At 46.0% G+C, this 24,776-nt stretch overlaps 1 protein-coding gene across 2 annotated transcripts in view; it reads right to left on the bottom strand.

Annotated features, from left to right (window-relative positions):
* The window catches only part of MAP3K13 (mitogen-activated protein kinase kinase kinase 13), a 68,467-nt gene extending 50,039 nt beyond the window's left edge, over nt 1-18,428 (bottom strand). For both annotated transcript variants that reach the window (XM_082287708.1, XM_082287707.1), the window contains exons 1-2: nt 18,393-18,428; nt 9,730-9,844 (exon numbers count right to left, since the gene is read on the bottom strand). The gene's annotated coding sequence lies outside the window, so the exon portion shown is untranslated. The remainder of the gene's footprint in view (nt 1-9,729; nt 9,845-18,392) is intronic.
* Nucleotides 18,429-24,776: the final 6,348 nt, after the last annotated feature.

Raw genomic sequence — 24,776 nt, 5'->3', positions numbered from 1 at the left:
CAGGGGAGTCTCTCTTGTGCCAAACAGCAGACAAAACAAACCAAAGAAAAAACAATGTCACCTGCATATACTGCAATACCTGAACCTACACAGCATGGATGGGGCTGCATCTGTGTTGAGGCTGAAATGAAAAAATGTTAGAACAGCTATTCTAGACTAAACTACTAAAGCTGCTTATAAGCAAAATGACCGAAAAGATGCTCTGTCCTTTATGCTGTAGATCCAAGGTGAGGAAAGGCCACAAGGGTATGTGGCCAGAACACCAGAGATGGATCACGGCCCTGCAGGCCTGGATGTGGACAGTGGTCCTAGCAAAGATTTTTTTCATGAGTATTACAACACTCACACAGTTCACTCCATAAATACAATCTCAGCTTGCTAGGAATGCATTTCTGACTGAGCACAGTAAAGAAAATACACACCATGAGCAGAAGACCCAGGTTAATCAATGTTGTGTGTGTTTAGTTCAGCCACATCAATACAGACTTTATAAGATATTTTTCTCCATTTTCTTCAACCAGAAAGTGTTCAGGAGTTCATTTAAGTTTTTCATAAGAAATTCTTTACACAAGCTGATCAATAAACCAAGGTTTGGGAAAAAACAGACAACTATTAGAATTCTACAGTGGGACAGTAATTTCTACTCCTACCAGGTGCCCGTGTAAGCTGGGTTGCAAACCTGAAAGTCAAAGCTACCTGCTGACGTGGACTTGTTGACTGACACCAGGAAGACCAAGAAAATAGTAAAAGGAGCACCCAGAAAGAAGGCCAAAAGACAATTCAGTATTAGTTCGAGACAAAAGTTTATGCAGGAGGAAATTTCTGGCTGGCACACAAATGTGAACTAATCCCTGAGAAACTGCCCAGTTCACCTGCTGAGGACCTGCCAGCCATTCCATTGGAAGACAAAGTGAATTTATAATTTGGTAAATTCAAGGCTGAAGGGATGGAGAGCAGTAGCAGGTGGCCTTTGATATCAAGGTCTTCGCTATTGCAGCTTCAGTACCTTCCCTTGCTCCAGGCAATCACTTGATCTCACATGATTCCCAGAAAGACCAAATTCTACTTAAGAGGTTGCAACAAAGCTCAGGAAACATTTTCTCTCAAAAGACATCTTGGGAAACCGAAGCAATCAGAATGATGAGGCTTTTTGCTCCTGCCAAGTGCCCGAGGTAACAAAGGTAATCAAAATAAAGGCACAAAATAAGACTCTGACTGTAGATGGTCAGTGTCTAATACAGGGATGATATTTCGGGGTCAGATTTTGTGAATATAATCATCTGAGATGACAAGAAGAACAATTTCCTTCAGCACATGAGAGGAGCTTGCAGAGAAAAAAAGAACACTTGATGGTCCCTTCTGCCTCCCCTCTGGGTTTGCCTTTACTCTCCTCTGTAACAAACAGGTTGATCAAACCTCTTCCTTCCCACGTGCTCCACGGGGAGGGAGGCATTGCAGAAACAGGCTTGTTGCTCTCAGTACTTTAAAAGCAAATGTATTGTACAGATAAGGAATCTCAACTACACAGGAACATATGTATTTTAACCTGAAAACCACAGAAATTAACCTTGATGTTGCAAAATACCAACCAGAGAGAGTGAGGGAAGGGATTGTATTTTTACCCAAGTGTGGGAACAGTTCCTCTTGCTCCAGACACATCATCAGCTCAGAATGGGTAGAAGTATATTCTCTAGGCCCTGCAGTGTCTCCTGCAAGCCTGAACACACTGGTCCATCCGTTTGTGGTCATCCCAAAGATGGGCAAAGGGCAGGGTAGCACGGTCGAATGAACTGCTCAGGAGTATTGCATTCGACACTCCCTTGGCCAAGGGAATAATGGAATGAGGTCTGGAGGGTTCTGAAGCCAGACTGCTGATAGGAGAATAAAGATAAAGCACTACCAGAAATTAGCCCTGAAGATCAATCCTCAAGCACAATGCTGAGTTAGCTTCTTGCAAAGAAGAGCAGAGCAGAAGATCTCCTTTAGCAAGGAGCCCATTTCTTCTTACAGCTCAGTTATTGATTGTCATCTTGGGCTAGAAGGCCATCAGCCAGAAAACATAATGGCTCCTGCTCATGGCTACTGAGCACACAGCCTTCACAGCTGCAGCTGCATGTGGGACTGTTGTCTAACACCACAACACCTTCTCATTCCTCCCAGTTGTCTTGTTACACTTGCAATCCCAAAAGAGACTAGAAATTCTGCTTCCTGAGTAACTCCCAGTGAACCCAGTGAACCACCCCAGGGTGCTGCAGAGAGAAGGTTAAAGATTCCTCTCACACGACCCCTGTCAAGATCTTGGTCCTTCAATATTCTGCTCAGAAATGTTACTTCTACTGCAGTGTCGCAATCCAACACCTCAACACATGACAGGAGAGAAATATACCTTAGGAAAAGGTGGGGAAGGTACATTTAAATAGTACTTGATGTCGCTCCTCCAAACATTTAAGTATGAGCTAGACAGTGAACAGGGTTTACTGGAGCCTCTGAGCTGCTGTGCCCTCCCTGCTTCCAGCACCAGCAAAGCCATGGGATGAGGGTCAAACTCCTGCATGGCCAGTGCAGCACGGTTTGGAGGGATGTGGATGGAGAGAAATGACTTAAAATGGCCCAAACATCAGGTTTGAAAGCAGAGAAAAAGCCTTTCCTGACAAACATGCAGGTCAAAGAAAATCCCATATTCCTTTGACCTCCATGTCTTACTGCAACTATTCATATACTTTGGGGTTTTTTTTAAAAAAAAAGCACCAGAAGGAATGAAAATCATTCCTAATGCACTTACATGCAACATTAGTCTATTTTCACTGGTAACTGCTACTCACCCTTCTTCCATTCCAATTTCTGGTCCTCTCCCCTCTCACCACCAAGACTGAGAGCTGACACGTCCCTCACCCTTTCTTCCCCTCTTGTCGAAACCTTATTTCCACTGCTCTAATAGTTCTTGACTTAACTGGGACAAGGAAAATTATTCTGGGCTTCTCTGTCCTAGCAGTTAGTCTATTCTGTATTAACCATCCAGAGCACTGCAAAATCATACTGAAGCCCCAGGCAACCATTCTAACGCTTCCTCAAACTCCTGCTTTAACCAAATTGCCCATTTTTACCGGACATATCTCCAGCCATTTACATATATATAAATATATAAATATATATATATATATGAACTTCTTGTATAAAAATCCTTCAGTGTTAAGACAATTCAGAAAAGCTCACTTGACAGCATTCATTCCAAGAGCTCACAATAAGCTAAATTTCTATCCAACCTTAAAACAGAGTTATTGCTTGTGCAAGATAGAATTTTTGGCAATCCTTTTAAGCACTATGCAAAAGCATTTACCATACTTAAGAACAGAAACTTCAGTAAGTATTACACACCAATGAAATGTATAATTGCATCCACTAGTTAAGGCATGGAGTTGAAAGGCCTGGCTTTCAAAAGCTGGCTTTCAAAATGGCTCTCTTGGCCTGTTTTAATCTAAACTATCACATTCAGCCACCCTAGCCAAAGGAGAGGAATTTTTAGGTGCACTCATCTCAAACTCTGACCTTTACTTTGTATCGCCCAATGTCCAGTATCAACACCATGGTGCCATTAATTTCTTTAAGGGATGCAAATGGGTTTCTGCAGCATTGCAATCACAAATTTGGTTTGGCTGATGGCAGAAGCAGTTTTTGAACAACACCATGTGCACCTCTGAAGGGATGAGCTCTTTTCAGAGTAAAGCAAAATGCAAACTGCAGTGACCTACCCCTTACTCCGTTACAGAGCTGTGCCATTTCTGGTGGGGAAACAGCAAAGGGATATTTTCTGTACTGTGCTGTGAGAAAACAAATCCCTTGCATTTTTTCAGATGGCACTTCCCAAAAACTGCCAATCATTTTAACTGCAAGAGACAGCATGCTACATAAATGTATTATGACTTTCTAGAGAAGTACATCCAGGAAAGCCTTTACTTTGGAGACATATAACCTGTCTGGAAACTCTTCTATCAGGGAAAAATCGGGGCTGGTTTCCATTTCCTGCAGTCTGTGCCTGAGACAAGCAACCACAGTTTGAGTCCACCACTAAGTTATGCTGCCCAGGCTCTCAGTGATCAACACTCTCCCAGCCACGAGCATTAAGCACCAGCTCATTTTGCAGCCTCCACTCTGCCCATCCCAGGGCTGGAAACAGAGAGGGCTGGCTGAGGGCTGGTATCAGCACAGGGCAGAGCAAATAAAGATACCAGTGTAATCACCTTTGAGATAAGGCAGCCGGTGCAAGCACAGCTGTCTAGGAAATACACAGCAGAGAAGCAGGAATGCAAAGTGTAAGCAGGAGTTCTGCTAGACCTGAAATGATCTGGACTGAGATGCAACATCCTCTGCTACTGCTGCAACATTCTGTCAAACAAACATTAAGTTTTCCCCTTCTTACCTGCCCTCTCAGGAGAGAGCACAACCATTTAAGAGCACAAAGCTCCATTTTTCAAGTACAACAGAAAAATACAAAGTAGCAGCACACAATCGGGTTTGGGGTGGTAAACTACGCATACTCCTTTCCTTCCTAAGCTACAGCTGCAATGGACAATGCAAGGACAAAGGGGAATGGTTTTAAACTAAAAAACGAGAGATTTAGATTGGATCTTAGGAAGAAATCCTTCCCTGTGAGGGTGGGCAGGCCCTGGCACAGGGTGCCCAGAGAAGCTGTGGCTGCCCCTGGATCCCTGGCAGTGTCCAAGGCCAGGTTGGATGGGATAGTGGAAGGTGTCCCTGCCCATGGCAGGGGGTGGAATGAGAGGATTTTTAAAGTCCCTTCCAACCCAAACCATTCTGGGATTCTCTGAAACCGTCCAGGTTATTGTGAGCCCTTTTCTGCTCCATGTCATGCACCAGTGGCAGGGCCCCTGATTTCAGCCAGCTCAGCTCAGACTCCACCCAGGTGATGCTCTGGCAGTACCAGCAATGACAGGAGAAGGGCAGGACAGAGCTCACCAAAGGTGTGTGCTACCCACTCAGAGCCACCACCTCAAACCTCTGTCACAGGGCACTTCAAAGATGGACAAACCACTGAAGGTGGATGAAATAGCAGCTGAGATTGCCTGCACTTGCCTTCACAGGCTGGGACTTTAATTAAAGCACTCTAGAGTGCATCAATAACAATTTTAGAAAAAACAATACCGACTTCATTTACTTTTACAAAGCCTTTGCCCTCATCTTCACTGACTACAAGTGTCAGAGAAAGGTCAAAATAGCTTAATTTGCTTCTGCGCTGGGCAAAAAGGCATGAAGAACAGCCAGTACATTTAGCTTTCTTCATTTGCACTGGGGCTTAAGGAAGGAGAGAAGGAATTTGTTATCCTCAAACTGACCCCAGGATAACCTGGTTGCTTTTACCATGGTTGTGTAAATCGAAAAAGAGAAAACCAGAGATTAAAGCTGAGATTAAAAGAGATGCATCAACTCAAAGACAGTAGTTAGATCTCAAGGCAAAAAAAACCTGTGGTAACAGACATCAGAACACAAAAAACTGAGCAGCTTTCCAAACACAGCTACTCCAAAATAGCAGGCAATGCAATGCTCGGGCACCAGAGAATGGAGACCAAGCCAAGTGGTAAATGAATTAAATAAAAGTAGATTGTGGTCCTTATGAGTAATGCTGAATTCTCCTTTACCTGGAAGCACTGGGCAAACATTATTTTAATAGAAATGTAATTCTGCTTCAAGATGGCAAGTGCAATGTGCTTGAGAAACAATATAATCTTATTTGATAAGGGGACCTGCAGACAAGCAACGCTACCTGGCACATTTACAGTTCCTTTATTGCTGCACCTGTATCTATTAATCAGTATCCAAAAGTCACACATAATCAGAACATAATCAAACATTTTTTAAATGCATCCACACAATATTTAAATGTGGGATAAGTATATCTTGAAAATAGAATTGTTTTACTCAGGCAGCTGGAAAAAACATCATGGGAATCTGAAGCAATGTCTCCTTTTCCCTCCAGTGTGATTACAGGTTTTTACAGTGTATTTCCTCCACTAAATGTCAGCCTAAAGTGCTCTGCTTAGCAAAAATTATTTTCTTAACAGCAGATCTTAATAAAATAAAAGTGTGCAGTGGTTTTAGTCTGGACACTTTCTAACTAAACTGGGCTACAGACGACTCCTGGCATAGAAAGGTCCCAGACCAGGAATTCCTGAAGTTTTGTTCATGGCAAGTTAATTAACAGTGCAGTGGGTGAGCAGCTCGCCTCAGGCTGATGCTGATTGTACACTGTGCCATTAAGGGGATCCATCAGGCCTCAGTGGTGATACTTCACATCCAGTTAAAGCAAAACAAATGGTTCCCAACACAGCAGCTGGAACATCCCAGCAAGCCCACGTACATCCAGCAGCCAAGCTGTCAAATCCACTGCTGCAACACCGGCTGTAAATTCCATGCGGGGATGAATCTCAGGGATCTTCCTACAGGAAACTTGGTGTGTCAGGCTGCTCTCACTGCTTGTGCCACAGCTCAGCAGCACCTACTGGGCTTGCAGTTTATAACATGGAACCCTCGGGATCGCCAGGAAAGAGAGAGAAGCCCACAATTAGCTGGACTTCCTTAAGTGTCCTTGGAGGTGGCTGGGACAGCTTTCCTTGGCAGAAGGGAATAAGCAAAGCCCTGAAGGAAGTTTTAGTACAATAAAGATGTAACCAGAAGTTGATGCAGCTCTGCCCCACAGCTCTCACCTCCAATGGCCTGGTCAGCTCCCCCAGAACAGTCTCAGCCACCCAGCACCGGAAACATTCCCTCTCCCAGAGAAAATAAGGGTGGAAACTGATTCTGGCTGGGCAGCATCATCCAGTTTTTGCCCAAGGTTCAAACCATCTGTATTTTGTCAAGATGCAGGTTAAATTGATGGCATATTTTTGTCCTAATGAAACAAGAATTTAATCCACAAACACAAAGGCATTTTCAAATCCCATAAGTGACGACATGCTGGGGCAGACAGGCAAGGAGAGAACCTACCAGGGACCTCTACACCTATCCAAGGTTTTATAGTTAGGATAGAAGCCTGACAGAGTCAAATCTCCACATGGAAAACAGACAAATCCAGACTCCAGACAAAACCCAGTGGTTATCCAGTATCAGAACATGTGCACACTGCAAGTCAGCCTTATGATGCACAGGTGGGCTAGTGAGCAACATGCCCCTGTCCCTTGCTAGTAGAGCTTCCCAGTGAGCACACACACTTGAAGCACCCTGTCCCTGTCCCCATGGAAGCTGCAAATCTCCTCCAGGAGATGCACCATGTCATCATATGTTACCCAGAGAGGTTGTGGCTTCCACACCCCAGAATTGGTCAAGGTCAGGCTGGATGGAGCCCTGAACAACCTGATCTAGTGAGTGGTGCGGGGGGTGGAACTGGATGAACTCTAAGGTCCCTTCCAACACAAACCAATCCATGGTTCCAGGATTCTACAATCATTCCTGAGCCACTTCTGGCTGCAGCAGCTGCTGGAGAAGCACAGCTCACAGATCTCCAGCCCTCCCCGCAGCAGCCCAGCAGGAACAAAGTGCTGAAGGCTCCAGTGACAGCTCTGAACACCGTGTGCTCCCATGGGATGCACTTCCTCCCATGCCCTGTCCTGCAGGAGGGATGCAGCCAGAGCAGGCACCACATCCAGCCCACAGGCCACCTGGCAAGACGCCTCTGATCAAGAGCCAAGAACCAGAACTGTTTTACTGGAAATATCTCCAAGTATTTCCCAGCTACTCTTGAAAATCCCTCCTCGAACAAGGCTGGAACAGCTCCTGGCTCCAGTGCAGGCACCTCTCCCCAGCTGCACACCGTGAGAAGTCCTTGTGCTGACAAAATCTGCTGGGGTTGTGATAGCAGCTAAGAAAACAGAGAGTAAACAACACACAAGAAATAGGAACAAGTACTCAGAGCAGGAATACCAGCACAGCCTGATATTTACTTGATGACTCATCCAGAGGAGGATCCATCCCTTTAGGCTTATGGCCAGCATGAGAACAGGTAATAGGAGAGTGTATGAAATCACTGGAGCTCAGCTCCTCCTGACCTCTGAGAACAAAGAAGCCTTAGAACAGCAAAAAATATCCTCTTTTCACTCCCTCTCTTCACCCTGTTGCACAATCTTTCTCCACAGATTAAAGTCGCACCTTTTACAGACCAGGAAAGGAGAGAGCAAAAGGCAGAGAAAGTATTTCTGCTCATCCACACAACAGCAAAACACAGACTACACCAGAATAAGAATTTCCCAGTGAGACTCCCTAGCTTTAGGAGGGTTTTTGGCAAAAGGTTCACAGATAACATCTGAAGAGGACACTTGGAAAACACAGGCACTTAGGAAAGACAAGAGACCTTTTAGAACTTAGTCACACCTCTTGCTTTGGGGCTTTCAGGTTTCCATCCTTTTATGCAGAACTGTGCAGATCATACCAGACACCAAAGAGCACCAGTGAATGTGAACAGTATTTCTCTCTCCAGCCACAAGACTTTTCTTCTTCAACAAGTAAGATCCCCTGACACTGCATCCTCTTGTACCTGTCAACTCCTACACTCCTGAGAGGCTCACACTGCTGCCAAATATACAAATGTTCAAGGAACTCACATGGCTAATGAGCTTCAAATCTACAAAAACACATGAAGACTTCACTGTAGGCTGAACTTCTACTGGGATTTTTCCCTCACATGGAAAAGCGTTTATGTACTAAAGGCCTGTGACACCAGTGCTGAACATTTTCAAGCTATTTCTGTGCAGACAGAATGACAACTGACAACCACCTATTTTTTACCATTTACATTCCACTATTGTCTTTGAGTTCAGAGCTGCTAGTTGGCTCACGCCAAAAAATAGAAAAAATAATTATTAACAAAGTAGCCATCAGAAAAGCGAATTTATTAGCCTAATTTTAAAAAATCAGAATTAATGCTGCTAAGTAGGAAAACTTAGGCCTACATAGCTCATGACTTCCTTTTATACGTTATTTATTAAAGTGAGAGTAAAGTCTGAACCAAGATATTTTAAACCTTAACAGTCTCAGAAATGCTGGTTTTATTTCAATGTTGAGTGCAGGACTTATGTAACATTTCCCAGTTTGATTTCTGTTATTAAAGGATTTTAAAACAAAACTGGATGGTCACTGCCTACAGCCCTAAGGGGTTGAGTACAAAAATAACATAAAAGATATCACAAATGCTACAAAATACAATTCTGATTTAATTTCATTCAAGCATTATGTTCTTTACTTTGGGGAAATTACTTTACCATCTTTGATAGCAAGCACTCCTCTTCAGCTCTTCTGAACACTGAAAATATCATTTGAGGTACAACTGGAACAAAACTCGGAAATGCCTTATGTAATTTAACACACTTGCCAAACTAAACCAAAGTTTGTCTTACAAGCTTTACTTTCTCATGCTGCAAACAAAACACCTACGTTTCCTCCACTCACCAGAAAATATCCATGTTCCCAATGGCTCACCTCCTTCACTAAGCACTCCAGCTTTTTCAAAGGCTTCAAATCAATGATAATTCATTAGTGGAAAATATTCCCTACTTCCTCCCTATTTCTCCTGGTGATAAAATACACACTTTCACAAGCAAGTTGCCATGGGCTGTGCCAGCCCAGAGAGGCAGTGTCAGGCCAAGCTGGAGTGAGGGTGGATCGGCCTTTGGTCAAGGCCCAAGACATCAGGCCACTCATCTGTCACACACCAAACCTACTCACCTTCAGGACATGCTATTTTCCAGTAGGAAAGTGTGAAAAGGCTCATTTCGGAAGATGTAATGGTCCATCAGTTTTTGTCCTTAACTCTCTGTGCTGTTCCTCCCAAACTGGTGTTCTGGAGATATAAAAAGAACTTCAATTTAAAATACTGCTCAGATAAACACTAAATTTTTCCTGCTTTTTAGCAAGCTCACTGAAAGGTCACCTGAAACCCATCTGATGGTCCAGTGAATTACTGAATTACTGCTGTCTTATCTCAAAGGAGGCTGCAAGGAATTATTTCCTCACCCTTGTCACGCTCACAGCTTACACATCTACCATCCACAGCAGCACACTGAGAATTCATCCTGAAGATTGGGAACGGGCAAGAGACTTATTTACAGCAGTATTGGTGCCAGACCAGACCTGAGAATTACACTGTGTTATCAAAGGTCCCTTTCCACCTTGCCTGCTACATCTGATATAGTGACATATATTTACTACATTCAGGTCTATCTCAAAAGCATAAACACTGAACTTTTCTGCTGAATTTTGCTACAGTTCCCTTGACGACAGATTATCTTCCCTCTCCTCGCCAGAGACACTTCAGTCCAACTGCGCAGCACAACCAGGGCACTTCTTACCCTGCTTGGGACTATGAGGAGTTGGACACATGTTTGCAAAATTAGGCTGAAAAGGCAAAGCAAAAGCACTGGGAGCATAAATGAGCAAATACCACGTTAGAAGCAATCTCCCTGGCAGTCCCATTTTGCAGCCAAAATAATTAGACCACTAGCAAGAAACATCCCAAGTAGATAAATGGTGTGTTACGAGATTAACCAAGGTCGCTTCTCTTACATCCGTCTTTCTAAAAAGATGCCTCCCCCAAAAACTTAACCCTAGGGCTCCATCCAAATTAAAGATTCACTGTTGATGTACATCAGTACAAACTAAATCAAAGTATTCCAGAGCCTGCCAAGTGCTGACTGCCCAAGGAAAGGCCACATGCCTTCTAAGTGAGAGAAATCTCCATTTGAGAGCCACCTAAACTCTGAGACTGCTGCCGCTGCTGGGTGTTCAGAGATAACTGCCAACTCATTAAAATCCCACATTAGAAGTTTATTAAATATGCAAACATTAATGGAATTGGACTAGCAACTACTTAGGCAGATAAAATTTCAACGCGGCGCATCCCGCAGTTCCCGTTATCAGCGCTGTGTCCTTTTGGAAGCGTCTGTGAAAGACCCACAAAGTTGCTCAAGGCAGTGAAACCCTTCAGCTCTTTCAGATTACTTAGGTCACACTCTCAAGGTTCCCACTAGCCCAGAAAAGACTCCTGCTTCCCAGTAATTACAGCTCAGTATCTACCGTCCATTTCCACTTTCACACTTCACTGCTGGAGATGCAAAGTCTCCCCAAGGGTTCTTCCCCTTTTGGGGAATATCTGCAGGACAAGTCCCACAGCTCTTTGCAAGCCCACAGGTAGAGAGGTTTTATACATATCCCAAACTCACAGTCCTTGTCAACTTGCTGCTGGAAGAACTACAAAAGGAAGAGTAGGGTGTCATACAGACAAGAGTGATGAAAGAAAAGGGCTTCAAAAGCACCTCTCCTGAACTTCAGGTAACTCCACACACACACAATGCGTGTGTAGAGCTCTGCTTGGAGCTCCTCCTTTCAGCTCTCTCAAACACAAGTGTCAGTCCCCCCTGCAAACACCACTCTCGGTACATTTTGCTCCACAAAATGCAGTTTCATTCCTGGGTTACTCTGCAAAGTCCCAGTGCCTGCTGAGTGTCTCAACAAACCTCTAAGCTTTTGCTGTAGAGTGACATCAGACTTGGAAGTGTTCTTCACTAATGCTATCAGCATAATCTGAGCTAGCCTGAGGGAAAGTGGGACAAGGAATATCTCTCATCCCACAGAGAATAAACAAGTTCCTAAGAGTCCCTAATGCACCTTCAGGTGACTCTGGCAATAGCCAGTGGCTTCAAAGAATGTCTGGAAGATTTAATCCTCTAATTATGGAAAAACAAGTGTGGTCCAGCACCTCCTTCTTGGAGATGTGAGGTCTCAGCAAAAAGATGGAAATGAAATCTTAGGGAACAACCTTGGAAAAATGACTTACAGGGGAAGAAGGGAAATGAAGGAGTATGAAGTGATCTCCAAAGAAAACACTGAGCTCATTGAGCACAAAGAGTCTGAGCAGGTTCTTTACCACCACCATTCCTGGTTCGAGCGACAGTCTGGAGAAGCGAGGACTGTTGCCATTGTCAACAACCTTCCAGCACCAGCCCATGGGATGCAAAACTGAACTCTGTGTTTCTTTCAGTCCTGCAACTATATGGGCCTCTCAAAATAGAAGGTTCAAGATGCCTTGGCCAAGATGGAATCAACAAAATCCCCCGTCCATCACCTGATGCAACACCAGGCATCACATGCTGCAGAACCTTGAGCAGCAGCCAGTTTGAGGTCAGGCACACAATAGCCTCCCACTCCTTGAACCAGGAAGCCAGGGTTTAGGTTTAGATTTTTTAAAGGAGAACCAAATTATTTTGGAAATTAAGGCAAAGAGAGACTTCAAGGTAATCTGGGTTCTGAAAAGGGTACTGACCAAATTTCACAGAGATTCTGGGGACTGATCTTTGCTGCTTCAGTGTGTTCAGAAACACAGGAAAGCAGCCAGCTCGTGGCTGGCCCCAAGGTCAGCTATTCCCTGACAAAGCAAAGGAAAACCCATACAAATCCTTTTAAGAGACATCATTATGACTTTCTGTTGCAGACTGTACGTTCTGGCCCTAGACAAGGGGAAAAATGACTGTGCAAACACTCCCTAAGGCTCGAAGCACTAGGAGGCTTCTATACAGGTATGTCCTCAGTCAACTGCCCATTTGGTCAGTCCAGAGCTCCTCAACTTGACTGCACTACACAGAAGCACATCAACAGTTTGGATTATCTCTGCCCAGAGAGCTCCTGCCCACAGGAACAGGCAGTGGATGACTGAACACAAAAATAATACTTGTAGCTTACAGCCAGCACCCTTGTTCTGCCCACCAGGCTGCAGGAGGAGTCTCTACCCAGAGAGCACACTAAATCAGTTAGCCAGCACCAGTATTCCCTCCCAGTACAGACAGGCAAGCACACTGAAACTACAGGACACTGTGCCTTGGGGAATGTAAATAACCCATTGAAGGAGAGCCCCATTTGTAAGGGAACCAGGGAGGTCACAGTGCTCCGTGTCAGGTGTATGACATACTGACCCGTGCCCAGGGACACAGGAGCCCTTCCAGCAACCCTACAGCTAAAGCAACTGCTAAACATCCTCCTTTCCAAGGTGGTGTCCCAATGACACCAAGCACTGGTGAACTTCAGTGTTCAGGAAGACAGGTGGAAAACAAATGATTCTATGAGGACTCAGCTATCCATCTGCCACCTGCTGAGGTCCATGGCACCACCAGCACAAGACCCCAGCACTCTGTTTCCTCCACCATCATGGAGGTGTCAGGCTGACCTGAAGCCAGCAGCAGCACTGGATACACAGCATCAGTGGGAAAGTCCTCTTTGAGAGATACGTGAGTTGCCCAGACACAGGGAAGGATGACATTGCAAGGAAATTTCATCTCCCTTAGCACTGAGCCATCCTGCCACAGGCCAAAGGTCACAACTGTAGTGGCACCAGCTAAGAGAGTGACAATACAACCTGACAAAACAGGCTGGCACACTGATACGGAGATGCAGATGCTGGGGACAACACCCTTTATCCATGAGTTGTAGGGCAAATCTGCTGAGCTAAGATAGGAGCAACCAAAACTCCCAAATCTCTGAAATGCGGACAAGGTGTTTCCTGGCAACAGTAACAAACCAATGAAGTAAAATGAATGTTTTCTCAGCAATTTGCTGTCGGGTGACCTCGCTAACACCCTTCTGCAGGAGAGAGGACCCTCTCTGACAGTACCACCACCAGCAGCTGACCCAGTACAGTGACACCAAGGCTGACACTGCTGCACTCCCCTCTGCTCGGCTCCAAGGCTGGATTCCTGACCACCTTCTCCCCAAGGGAACTTCACAAATAGCCTTTGCTCACTCAAGGGAGACCACGCCTCAATAAACCACAGGCAGAGGCCTTTGTTCACAGCCCACACCACAGCGGCTCGCCTGCTCCAGAGATGGATGCGAGGAGAAATGTAGGGCACACATGCAGAGAAAAAGAGACACCCAGATTTCAGAAATGCCACAGATCCCATTGGCAGAGTCAGGAATGCCCATTAAAACATCCTGCACGTGCTGGGGTACAGCTCAACACAGGCTAGGCAGGCTAAGGGCAAAACACACCCCATCAGAAAGTTAAAAACTTGTGGGCTATGTCCCCCACTAAACTGCCTGATGAATCACTAAAGAAATATCTTTGTGATGTAACTATTCAGACTTACACAAAGAAGCCTTGTAATTAGCTCTCAGAGTAATCCTCTGGCCACCATCTGGAGCTCAGCCTAAACCTTGACCTCAGTCACACCAGACGACCACACAGACCACACATCCGTGACACACACCTGACAGTGAGTCACACCACTACACCGCATTCACAACCTGGAGAAAGTTGACAGGAATGCTAAAAAGTCGAGCCACTTTTTACTCTACAGGTTCTTCAGTTCACACCCATCACACTTAAGGAAATGGTTTCAAAAATATAAAGTTAAAAAGCAGGAGTAATCAACCCAATCCTGCATCTAAAACAAAATGTTTCTTCCATCGAAACCTCAGTTTATAGTAAACAAAGCTGACACATGACATATACAACCTTCTTCCAATAACAAGGAGAAAAATCTTCCTAGAACCAGATTCTGACAGAAAACAGACTTACCACAGATATAAAATAACTTATTCCCCCAGGTATAGACAGGTCAAAGTATTTTACTATTAAAGGATGCCAAAATTCTTTTACCTAAAGCACCATAGATGACTGGATGTTCTTTTTTGTTAAAACCTTCTGATTAGCTTGAAAATCCTGTTCCCCACAAGCAAATAAAGTCCAAGATGCCTCCCACCTCTTAAAAAGCCTCTTAGCTAGAGAAAAATGAGTTTTCTTTATACTCTGTGTTGCTTGCTGAGCCCCCCACAGCAAAGCAGTCAAGAACGATACACACCACATCACCAAGAACAAAATTTATCTTGTCAGTCCCAGAGGAACTCTATTTCCAATGAAGTTCAGCAAGCAGATTTTAGACTTTTGTAGGAAAGCCCACGACACAAGGAAGGAGGGATGGAGCAGGCTGAAAGTGCTGAAACAGTTATTGCTTAGTTCATATCTGAGAGCAAATCTCTGCAAGAATGAGAAATGTTTATTTTTTCTAGGGATCACGTGTCTATAAAGCACAAAGAGCCTTCTGTAGTAGGAGCCATGGTCCCAGAGCAGAGACCTCCTGCCAGCTGGGCTCCTGGCACACACAATTCCCTCCAGCTCAAGGGACGGTTAAATACAAATAAGAGCAAGATTACAACAGACCACCAGACTTGGCACCACCAGGGAGACCCCACATTCCGGTCACTTCGCTACAGAGACACAGACTGGGGCTGTCACCACCACCAGGTACAGACGTGGCTGTCTCCTCACATCATGCAGACTCCCAGCCCTGGGCATGGGGACACCATGAGGGGTTTCTGAGCCTCCTCTGGGACCACTCCCCGCAGCCAGATCGGCTTCAGTTTGGCAGGGGGTGGTTTAAAGTGATTATCTTTGCCATAACACCTTTCTCCTGGCTGCAGCTTCAGCAGGGATTACCCAAGACCAAAGTCCTACACAAGTCAATATTTAACTTGAGCTCTGCACTGCTGAGACCCACCTGGAATGTTGGATGTAGTCACTTCTTAAAGCTTATGCTGCCGTTTCTAACAAAACAATAACAGGCAAGTTATCTTCCCTGTGAGAAGTTGTGAAGAAAAATTCTACAGAGACAGCAGTAAGATCCAGCATAAGTAATTTTAATAAAGGAACTGAAAGAAAATGCTTCCAGGAAAGGAGTTCTACACAATGGGATGGGTACACTGCAGAGCAGGTTCAGGGCAGGGGCAAGAGCCACATGGCAAAAAGCGTTTAAAACCAAACCACACCAAGGTCTGGAAATTCAGCATTTGTCCCAGAAGTAGTATTTTAACATTGCAATTAAGCCATTAATCTATGTCACAAAGGTTTATATAAAAGTCTTGCACATTACAAGGAGAAGCATTTATTCTCCACTAATTACCACTAAGTACAAACTGCTGTATTAACACAGACTTTAAAATAACACAATAAACAAAAGTGATGTTTTTCCAGGTTAATTGTTCGTAGTCTTAGTGAGGGAAAGAAAATTGTTTATGTTAAAAAAAAAAAATTCTCTGCATGCAACCAATATAAATTTTTGCCAACAGTCTCACCTTTTGTCTTTTGGACAGAGAGCTTTCTGCTGTGAGAAACAGCTATTAAAATACAATTCAGGCCAAAAGTGAGCAACTGAGAGTAATTCCTTCTTTCCTACATCTGTTTCAATTCTTTATCCACCTGTTCTTTGTGATTTCTTTATTTATTGTTAGCACTCCCACCTTTACATTTAGCAAAAACTGTTTTTCTTCTCTAAACAAGAACATCTGTTGCAGCAATGATTCCCGTGGAGTTACGGGTGAAAATCACCACAGACAGCATTCTAAAAATGCCCCAGTTCTACATTTTTAACCCTTCACAGGTACCAGTTTGGTCAGCACCCAAAAGGAAACTTTTTCAAGGAACGAAAATATTTTTACTGGGAAAGAGTGGAAGGAAGAGGCTGAGGATATTAGGAACACCCAGAAATAAGGAGTAGCGCACAGCTTTCATCTCAAAAACATCCACGACAAAACAACAAACGCCACCAAAAAGCCAAACCACAAACACCAGGCCTCTCCAGTGAAGTGCAGCCTCAGGGAACACTTTCAGGAGCAGCTTAATTAATTTTGATCCCTGTCATTGCCTAATGGGCGGGCCTGCCTCTCCCTGTTGGATGCACAGGTACAGACACTCAGCTCCATGGATTCCATTTCCATATGGTGCTAATTGCTGGTGGGTTTGGCACGTGAATCCAGCCCACCACACCACCACTTACACCTGCACTTGAGGAGCAAGGAAAACAGACAAGCAGACAGATGGAAAAGAGGTGCACAGGGCTCCCCTTTCCAGCAGTAATATAATACCAAACCCGCTCCTGAAATTCTACGCTTCCCAATACATACAGTTACCACAAAAATGCAAAGTTTCACAGCTCAACTGGCTCCTTGGAGGAATCAGATCACGACTCCATTCCATCTGGGAGTGAATGCAGAAAGTATTTACCTGTATTCTTCTGCTCTGCTTTGAGACTGAGATCACTATATATTAAGACTAGCCTACCTCTGAAGTAGTAAAACTACAGGTTAAAAGAACAACTGCCAGTGAAGCCCCAGCAAGGTCTCAGCAGTTTCCAGCTGCAAAATTTCCACAGAGCTCAAATGAGAGAGGAGGCAGGTTGCCATCTGTTTTCTCTAAAGGTTTTATTTTCATTGTACTACACCTACAAGTGTTCCTTACACCCAGTCGCCATCCATTTAGCAAAAATGAGGCACAGTACGAGACTGTGTCCAGGGAAACGCCCTTCCCTACAAGGAGAAAAGAGGAATGCTTTGGATTGGAAGGGATTTTAAAGCTCATCCCATTCCAGCCCCTGGGCAGGGACATCTTTCATTATCCCAGGTTGCTCCAAGCCCCATCCAACCTGACCTTGGACACTTCCAAGTATGGAGCAGTCACAGCTTCTCTGGACAATCTGGGCCAGGGCTTCCCCACCCTCACTGGGAGGAATTCCTTCCCAATATCCCATCTATCCCTGCCCTTTGGCAGTGGGAAGCCATTCCCCTTGACCTGGCACTACAGTTCCTGCCTTCCCTCTCTAACTTAAGAGCTGCACTTCTCTGGGCACATAGCCACACAGCCCAGAGAAGCGTCCACTAAATTTATCCCACCCACTCTCCCAGACTTCTGCCAGGTGAGAGAAGCATCAAAATTCCTACACTTATTTTTTTTACTGGAGAGGGCACAAAACCATTGGAGCCTGTGCTGGTCTTCCTTGCTGACAGCAGCCCCCAGACAGGATTAGGACAGACACCACAGGCTTAACTCCGGTGGGATTTGCTCGAGGTTGTCTGGAGGCTGACTGAAACGCTTCCTGCTGCCCGGAAAGCAGCGATAACACCGTGGGACTGCTCCCCTGCCTCACAACAGGCACCGCCAGCACCTCGGCCGGGGCACCGGATCTCTTAAACTGGAGAAAGTCCCTTTTTGTATCAAATACACAAGCGTGAGAGCTCCGTGCCTGCAAACAGGAGCGGAGTTTCCTGAGCACCCCATTCCCCGAGCACCCCGTGCCCCTGAGCACTCCCGTTACCTGCCTACCGCATTCCCTGCGCGCCCCGTCACCCGCGCTCCCTCAGCACCCCGGACCCCGAGCACCGCCTTCCCTCACAGGGCACATCATTCCCTCAGCACTCCGTCACTCGGACACCGCGCTGCCTCAGCATCGCGCTGCCTCAGCATCGCGCTCCCTGCGCCGCTCGTACCCCTGAGCCCCCGTTCCCTGCGCCGCCCGTACCCCTGAATCCCCCGTTCCCTGCACACCCCGTACCCCTGAGCCCCCCGTTACCTGCGCCGCCCGCTCCCGCAGCCCCGCGTCCCCGGCCGGCCCCGCCGCTCCGCCCCGCTCCGCCCGCACACGTCACCTCCGGGCGCGCGCCAGCGGGCGGGCTTTAAAGCGGGGGCGGGGCCCGATGGGTGTGGGCGTGGTCCGGGCTGTGGGCGGTGCTTCGGGTCGTGGGCGGGGCCTGAGATCGTGGGCGGGGTGCCTGGGTGGGCGGGGCCTGAGCGGGCGTGAGCGGGGCCTGAGCGGGCGTGGGCGGGGCCTGAGCGGGCGTGGGCGGGGCCTGAGCGGGGTCTGAGCAGGGCCTGAGGGGTGTGAGCGGGGTCTGAGCGGTGTGAGCGGGGTCTGAGCGGGGTGACGGGGCGTGGGCGAGAGCTGAAGGAGCGCGGGAGGGCTCCGAGGGGCGCGGGCGAGCTTTAAGGCGTGTGGGCGGGCTCTGATGGAGCGCGAGCGGCTGAAGGGGCGTGGGCGGGGTCTGGTGTCGTGGGCGGGGTCTCGGGCCGTGGACAGGGGCGGATGGGCGTGGCCGGGGTCGACGAGTGGGGTCCCCGCGCGTGGGCGGGGTCTAATCCGTGGGCGTGGTCTGAGGCGGTGCGCGGGCGGGTTTTGGGCGGGAACTCGTGAGGCGGCCTCGGGCCGTGCCCGTGAGGGGCCGGGCATGGCGGATAGAATTGGAACCGTAGCACCTCGGGCCGTGCCCGTAAGGGGTTGGTCGAGGTCGGCAGGAATTCCAGCTGGCCTGGGCAGGGCTGCCGAGAACTGGGACAGCGTCACCTGCGTGGGGCGGTACAGACAAACTAGCACCGGACTAGTGGCTGAGTGAGATAAGGGTGACCAAACCACGACGTGGTTTCTTGGTATCTGAGGTTTACCCTGTTTCCGAGTACTTGGTGAGAGCAGCCCCAGTATTCTAATGTTACCTGCCAGTTCTCTCAACACCAGGTTACAGCCTTGCGTGGCCAAACTAGATATTAAGATGCCAAGCCTTGACAGACGCTTTCAACACTGTAGTTTACAGCTGGACACAAAAAAGTTTCTTTAGTGCGACATCAACGAATCTGGACTGGAGAACAGAAAAACGTATTGATTACATGTATCTTTTTATCACCTTCGTTGACAATGTTACTGTCTCGTTCAAGAAATATCCCTCTACAGGGACTTGTGTCGCTTTTACTGTGAGCATATGAACATTTGCCTCACATCTCAGCCTTCTGCATCCATCGCCTACTGTTCTTCAGTCCAACTCCTCGCGTTGTTCCAGGGTGTTGGATTGTTCCACGGGATGCCGGTGCAGCACAACAGCGCCTTGAACCACGCGTGGTGCTGTGAGTGAGGGCACTGCCACCTTGTTCTTTGTCCCGTGGTGTTTCCAAGTCTTCTGTAGTATTTTTGTTTGCTCCTAAGGACACCCACGTTGATTTAGTGCTCAGGGAATGGGATCCTCAGAGCACTAAGGAAGGTTTCTGGAACGGCTCTGAATTTCCCTTCATATTTCTATTTTCTGCTTCTATAGTCAGTTTTATGCTGGGATAGGGAAAAGAGAGCAAGTTAAGAGGGCAAAGATGAACACTGACATCCATTCACCATTTATAGGGATGACAGCAAGCATCCTTTGCTGGCTTTGCTCTTTAATGGATAAAGTCCTGCCTGGTTTGTGGTGATATCATCCATTGTAAACCAGCACCTGTGGTATAAACACACACACAAAGGAAAAGCACAGCAATACCTGTCAGACAGCACTAAGTGCTTATGTGTGCTCTCATTTTAAAGAATTCTGGACAACACTCCCAACTTTTATTTCTCCCCAAGTGGAAGCTGGAGCAGCCACGTCCATCACACCCTGATTTGCACACTAAGCAAGGAAAGGTTTTTGCTGCAGGTCACTGATAGTCTGGGAACAGTTTCTCAGAGAAGCTGTGGCTGCCCCATCCCTGGAAATGTCCAAGGCCAGGTTGGACAGGGCGTGGAGCAACCTGGGACAGTGGAAGGTGTCCCTGCCCAGGGCAGGGGGTTGGAATGAGGTGAGTTTTAAGGTTCCTTCCAGCTCAAGCCATCCTGTGATTCTATCACTCCACAGCACTCCTGGTTTGTCGTGTATCATCCCGCAAGGAAGGTCTCTCCCTGCACGAGCAATACCACGGCTTGCCAGGAGGTGTTGCTTCGAAACCACGCAAATATCAGAGCTCAAAAGTCATGAAATAGGCCTGTATTATTAAAAATAACCAACACACTTTGTTCCAGCAAGGAGAAATTGAGGTCCTACGTTTGAAATTTAAGACAATTTAAACCTTAAATGCCCAGCGTGGTACAGAGTGAGATAAATGCTGAACAGGCAACCCACTCGTTGGGAAATGCTGTGAGTTTGTACATTGCTAACATATCTGTCAGACCAGCTTTATGTGTGCAAAGCTGTCCATGGCTTTGTGTTCGCAGGGCTGGGTGCTAAAATATACATAAATACAGACCAAGCTTGATGCAGTGGGGAATTTTAGAGGGGTAATTCTGGGTTTCAACAAGCCAAGGAGTAGAGTAAAGCCTCAGTAAGACAAAAGTCCTTCAAAGCCAGGTTGGACAGGGCTTGGAACAATCTGGCCTAGTGGAAGGTGTCCCTGGCTGTGGCAGGGCATGGAATGAGATGAGCTCTAAGGTCCTTTGCAACCCAACCCAGTCTGTGATTCCACACCAACAGCTGTTGTGCTCACAGGGCTGTGTCACTGCTCTCCACACCTGCACACACACATTTTAAACAAAAATGAGCTGTTAGTTTCTAAGGGGGAGTGCAGAGTTGGATATACGACTGTTCTCCACCTGCATGCTATGTTTTAAGTTATTAAATGTATTAAGAGGGGCGTTTAACTGCATTTAATTATGCCCAGCCTTATTTTACAAGACAAAACAGGAAGCAAAGCTTCCAAGACATTTAAAGCCCTTTTTCACTAAAGAAAAAAACACTTTAAAGGATACCCAGCTAGGGTGAAAAAGGTTTTAAAGATGTCTTTATCACATCAAGCTGAAACAACCTTCATGGCTGAAAGAAGCTGTGGTTCTTCAGCAGAATTTTAAACTCTGGAATAGAATGATGCTCCATGGCCCACAATGTGCCTTGCTGGGTAGTTGTAGTTATCACACTTGCTCCAGCTACACCTTTGTGAGAGCTCTCTGTGCCAGCCCTGAGGCCCTGAACTCCAGCTCACTGAGGCTCTGGGAGGCTGGGTTTTGGAGAGAGTTTGGAAAAGGACCTTAAAGTTATCAGAGGATGCCTCCTAATGGTGTGCTGACCAAAGAAGACTTTGAAAACTATTTTGTGATCAAATGTTTACCAGTATTGGCTTTTACCATACATGAAGGGGCCAGACAAAAATTACGAAGGGGAGGAGTTCAAAGCTCTTTTTACACCAGATAATATTTTAAGGGGAAAAAAAAAAAAGAATTAAAAACCATAGCTGTAAAAGGGAAAGCAGAAAACAGTTGTTGTTAGATTTAGCTGGCCCTCCAAGCTGTCATTTCAACAGCAGGATTTAATTCAGGGCTGAAGTTTAGACCAGCTGATGACAAGAACTAGTAAGTTTTCAGAATTACTGCCCCTCTCAGCACTGTGGCCATGGGTTTTACCACAAATCCCCACTCAGATTGCACAATACAGGTGATTAGACCTTCCATATTCCTCAGAGGTTGTTCCCACAGAAACACTCTGCTTCTCCAGCTGGGACATCACTGCACATTCACCTTTTCCAGTGTGTCTGGGTGCAGAAATGGACAGGGTTTGTCCAGCTGTCAAAGAAGCATTTTCCAGGAATTTTTGTTCTGTGTGAATAAGGTTAGAGCAAATCAAGGTGCTTCTTCTGGAGTACCTTGCAGCACTGATATACTGGAATAAAAATTAAGCTGAGGCTCCTATAAATAAAGCACTTGTTTTTATCATTCAGCGCTTCCTGAACAGGCTGATAATCCCAGGGAGCTGTAGGAGACTTGACACATTCGTGTTGCTCCAGCTCAGAAAGAAGCAGGAATCTTTTTCTTCTACTATGGCACTTTCTGAGAGGTTCAGAAGACAAAGCACAACATTCACATCCACTGAAACCTGTCCTTTGGTGAATACCCTCATACCCACTTCTAGTGCTGGAGTTTCTAACGATTTGCTGCTATTCCTGTCTTAGAAGCCTTTCTCCAGAGCTGGGTGCCAAGTGTATTTTCTGAGCATTATCCTCTAAGGTGTGGTCAAAAGACCAGTAATCATAGGGGTCTGGAACAGTGAGATCTCTTCTTTTGGCACACCTAGGGCAGGAGAAAGCTGCCACTTTGTCCTGTGGTTCCATAGCCCACAGCTGCTTTCCAGCAAAGCACAAACTGCCAGGCAGCCCCTGCACAGCTTTAGAACAGCAGGGCTGACAGAGACCTGCACAAGCTCTTGGGGAATCACACAAAAGCTACAGGAACAAACTGGACCATCCTGATAACATTTTGCCAAGGCTGAGTGCACTGACAGGTTCTGCAACCTGCACCCCTCTCATGTTAAAGATCGGGTCAGGTGTAGCAAAGCTGCACAGCCTTGGGTCTGATTGCTGTGAAACTAGCAACGCTGGGAGAGGAAAACACAGCCAGAAGCATACCTGGGGCCTGTGCCATGCACTTATCTTTCCCCTTTGGTTTGGGAGCTGGGTTTAAGCTCAGGCCTTTGGACTTGGTCCTTGCACAACTTCCAAGACTTAAAATTTCTCTGCTGTATACATTGAAATGCATTTCTTCTTCTCACTACCAAACTCCATTCATCTTGAAGGAAAAAAGGAAAAAAAGACAAGCTTTCAACATTACTGGAGTTTTTCCATGACAATGTAGAAATTTCTTCTTTTTTTTTTCTATGAGCTCTCTTTTCCTGAACACTGCTTTCTTCTGCATTTATTCAGGCTCAGAATATGCCTGTTTTGTACAAATACAGCAGCTGTGTTATTAAAGGACGAGTAGATCAGACCTGTAAATCATAAATACAGAGTACAACTTAGAGTGAACTTTGGTTTCATTCTGGTTAATAAAAATGCAACAGACAAGTTAGCCCTCCAAGGCATAATTTACACCATTTTTATAAACTCCCAGAACATGCTGTTTTACAAGCAAATGGCAGAGTATTACCCCTAGTTTGGGGGGGGTTTTAACATTATATAATAAATGCCAGAAGAGCTAGAACAATCCACCACAACAGCTATAACAATAAAGGTTGTATAAAAGCAGCAATAAAGGTTGCTTTGAGTGAAGAACCTTTCTGTACATGTAAATCAATTTCTAAAATTGTCTACACCTGTTCCAGATCAGGGAAGATGCTGTAGCCATTCTGCCCGGGGACTGACTTTTAAAGGCCAAGAGACACAAATGGGAGATTATAGAGATATAAATAAGAATATAATAATGTATAGGTAAGAATCTTCTCTGTCCCTTAAATAACATTTTAGAGCAACAGATATATTTTGTAACGTTAGAAACTATGTTTCCCCCCACCACCTCTCAGTTCTTTTTACAGTGGCATCACTGTGCTGAGCTGAGGGGCTGGTGTGAAGTGACACCCAAAGGGACCAGGGGCACAGAGCACACACTGGGAGCACACATTAAATGCCACTGTTGTCCCAGAATAGGTTTTTTCACCCAGTGTGCAAGATGCCAATCCAACACTGAGTCAAGGTATTTGATTTATTTACATTTCTGCACAGAAATTGGGCTGGGTGGCAAATCCACAAAGCCAGCGCCATGACTATCAAAACTTTTCACTATTTATACATTTTAGCAAATGAAGGTATTGATGTTCATTGGCTGCAAGTTACATCATTCTCTTATTAATTAGCATTCTATCTTCTACTGATTAATGATTCTCTCGTTTCTCATGCTAATTAGTCCAGGTGCTCAGTCTTTCTCTTCTTTTGGGTCAGTGGTTTCTTGGGTCAGTGGTCCGAGAGTCGGTGCTCATGATCTGCCCCTGCCAGAACTGCTTTTGACCCATCAGAGCTGATTTCAGCACAGTTGCTGGGTTGCCTTTATCAGTTTCTTCCTTGTCGTGGGGTTTTTGCCAAATGTCCTTGTGGCCTCTAAGTTCTGCATTCTGTGTGCCCACTGTCAGTGGCACATCCTTCTCCCCAAGCACTGTCAACCTTCCCCCCAGGACTGAGATCATTGAAACGCGTGGAGCCCTAAACCTTAGCAAGGCAATTCTACCAACAAGGAATTTCTCTTTCCAACACCAGGACACCACTTAGAGCTCGTGAGCTGCTGTTGCACGGCTTAAATCTCCTTTCTTGTTGATTAGGCTTGAAAGCTACAAAGATCAGACACTAATGAGCGTCCTTTCTTAAGAAAATTTCCCATATTCCGCACTTTGCAACCCCAGCAGAGGCAGCTCCCTGCAGG

The sequence above is a fragment of the Coloeus monedula genome (assembly GCF_965178545.1).
Source record: "Coloeus monedula genome assembly, chromosome: 10".
Taxonomy (NCBI): domain Eukaryota; kingdom Metazoa; phylum Chordata; class Aves; order Passeriformes; family Corvidae; genus Coloeus; species Coloeus monedula.
Note: the sequence above shows the minus strand (reverse complement) of the source record. Positions and strands in the feature narration are given on the sequence as shown.